At 42.8% G+C, this 2,634-nt stretch overlaps 1 pseudogene; it reads left to right on the top strand.

Moving 5' to 3' along the window:
• Positions 1 to 1,596: 1,596 nt before the first annotated feature.
• LOC103397490 (tubulin beta chain-like) lies at positions 1,597 to 2,634 on the top strand (annotated as a pseudogene).

The following is a 2,634-nucleotide window of genomic DNA, read 5'->3' as shown; positions in this document are numbered from 1 at the left end:
TCAACTTTATCCCTCTGTAGTTGGTACAACACTGTACATCACCCTGATTATAAACTGACACCAGAACACGTTTCCTCCACTCATTAGGCATCTTGTCCATCTCTAAAATTCTGTTAGACAACCCAGTCAGGAAATCTACCGCCACTTCTCCTAAACACTTCCATACTTCTACTGGTATGTCATCAGGACCAACTGACTTTCCACTCTTCATCCTCTTCAGGGCTTTTCTAACTTCATCCTTTCTAACCTGATCTACCTTCTTCCTACTAGTCTCTGGCTCCTCGTTTCTACTTTCCCTTTCATTTTCCTCATTTAACAACTCCTCAAAGTATTCCTTCCATCTTCTCAGCACACTTTCCTCACTTGTGATCACATTCCCCCCTCTGTCCTTAATCAACCTCACCTGCTGCACATCCTTCCCAGCTTGATTTCTCTGTCTCGCCAATCTATACAACTCCTTTTCTCCTTCCTTTGTTTCCAAACTCCTCATATGCCTTTTGTTTGGCCTTGGCCACTTCCATCTTCACCTCCCTTGTCCTCTCTTTGTACTCCAGTCTGTTCTCTTCTGTTCTGTCACTGTCCCATCTCTTCTTCGCTAATCTCTTTCTCTGCACACTCTCCTGGATCTCATCATTCCACCACCAGGTCTCTTTGTCCTCCTTTCTCTGCCCAGAGGAAATACCTAGCACTTTCCTACCTGTCTCCCTAATCACTGCAGCTGTAGTCTCCCAATCATCTGGTAATTTCTCAACACGGCGCAGAACTGCCCTTACTTTCTTCCTGAAGTCTTCACAACATAGTTTCCTTAGTTTCCACCACTTGATCTTCTGCTCTGTCTTCTGTTGTTTGGCTACACTCTCACCTGCCACCACCTTACGGTCTCTAATCTCCCTCAGATTACCTCTCCTCCATAGAATATAATCTATCTGTGTGGACCTGCCTCCACTCTTGTACGTCACCCTGTGCTCCTCTTACTTTTGGAAATAGGTGTTTACCACAGCCATTTCAGATCTTTGGTCGTTTGTGATGGCCTTTTTGAATTCTTAAACGGTTCATCAGCCAATAGCTGGTTAGGCAACGCGGGTGTCTTGGTATCATTGATAATATCTTCAAATAAAATGTGTTCAACTTCTTAAAATGGTTCATCGATATTCTTAAATGAAAAGAAAAAGGCAACAACTGTACTTTATTGTTTTAATTGTGTAACTTTAGTTTTGGGAGGTCATTAGTGACGAGCATGGCATTGATCCAACAGGAACTTACCATGGTGACAGTGATCTGCAGCTTGACAGGATCAATGTGTACTACAATGAAGCCACTGGTACGTTTTGTGATTTGTCATACTTTATCAATTGGTTTAAAATGCTTATATATTCTCTTCTTTTTTAGGTGGGAAAGGGCCAGGTTTATTTAGACCAGACAATTTTGTTTTTGGTATGTATTTTTAATTTTTAATTATACTTGTTTTTTTTTTTTGTTTTTTTTTAAGAAACTGAATTAATTTGCAATAATACAAACCATGTTGTATTTTAACAGGTAACAGTGGAGCTGGCAACAATTGGGTTAGGTTTCTAGCTCACACACTCTCTCGGTGGTGGTACAGGTTCTGGTATGGGAACTTTACCCATAACCAAAATTTGGGAGGACTATCCTGACTATATTATGAACACCTTCAGTGTGGTGCCTTCACCCAAGGTGTCAGATACAGTTGTTGAGCCCTACAATGCCACACTGTCAGTCCACCAGCTTGTAGAGAATACAGATGAGACGTACTGCATTGACAACGAAGCCTTGTATGACATTTGCTTTCGTACCCTCAAGCTCACAACCCCATCATATGGTGACCTTAACCATTTGGTCTCTGCCACCATGAGTGGTGTAACCATGTGCCTTAGGTTTCCTTGTCAGCTCAATGCTGACCTACGCAAATTGGCTGTCAACATGATGCCATTCACTTGCCTGCAGTTCTTCATGCTTGGGTTTGCTCCTCTCACAAGCAGGGGCAGCCAGCATTATAGGGCTCTCTCTCTGTTCCAGAGCTGACACAGCAGATGTTTGACTCAAAGAATATGATGGCTGCCTGTCATCCACGTCATGGCCGTTACCTGCAATCTTCCGTGGCCTGATGTCCATGAAGGAAGTCGATGAGCAGATGCTCAACGTTCAAAACAAAAATAGTAGCTACTTTGTTGAGTGGATCCCCAACAGTGTCAAGACCGCAGTCTGTGACATTCCTCCACGTGGTCTCAAGATGGTTGCCACATGTATTGGCAACAACACAGCCATACAGGAGCTGTTCAAATGCATTTCTGAGCAGTTTACAGCTATGTTCAGACGCAAGGCTTTTCTTTATTGGTACACTGGTCAGGGCATGGATGAAATGGAGTTCACTGAGGCACAGAGCAACATAAATGACCTGGTGTCTGAATACCAACAATACCAGGATGCCACTGCAGAAGAGGAGGATGATTTTGAGGAGGAGGCTGAAGAAGACGCTTAAATTTCGAGTCTTTCCGGAAACTTTTTTCTCTTTCAGAAACCTGTCAAGCAAGGTGTTAAAGTTTACCCAACTCAGAAAGATCTGACAGTGTATTGTACTTTTCAGTGTTTTATGCTGATTTTTGGTTCTGTAAA

Source organism: Cynoglossus semilaevis, chromosome Z (genome assembly GCF_000523025.1).
Source record: "Cynoglossus semilaevis isolate Cse_v1.0 chromosome Z, Cse_v1.0, whole genome shotgun sequence".
In the NCBI taxonomy this organism is placed as follows: domain Eukaryota; kingdom Metazoa; phylum Chordata; class Actinopteri; order Pleuronectiformes; family Cynoglossidae; genus Cynoglossus; species Cynoglossus semilaevis.
Note: the sequence above shows the minus strand (reverse complement) of the source record. Positions and strands in the feature narration are given on the sequence as shown.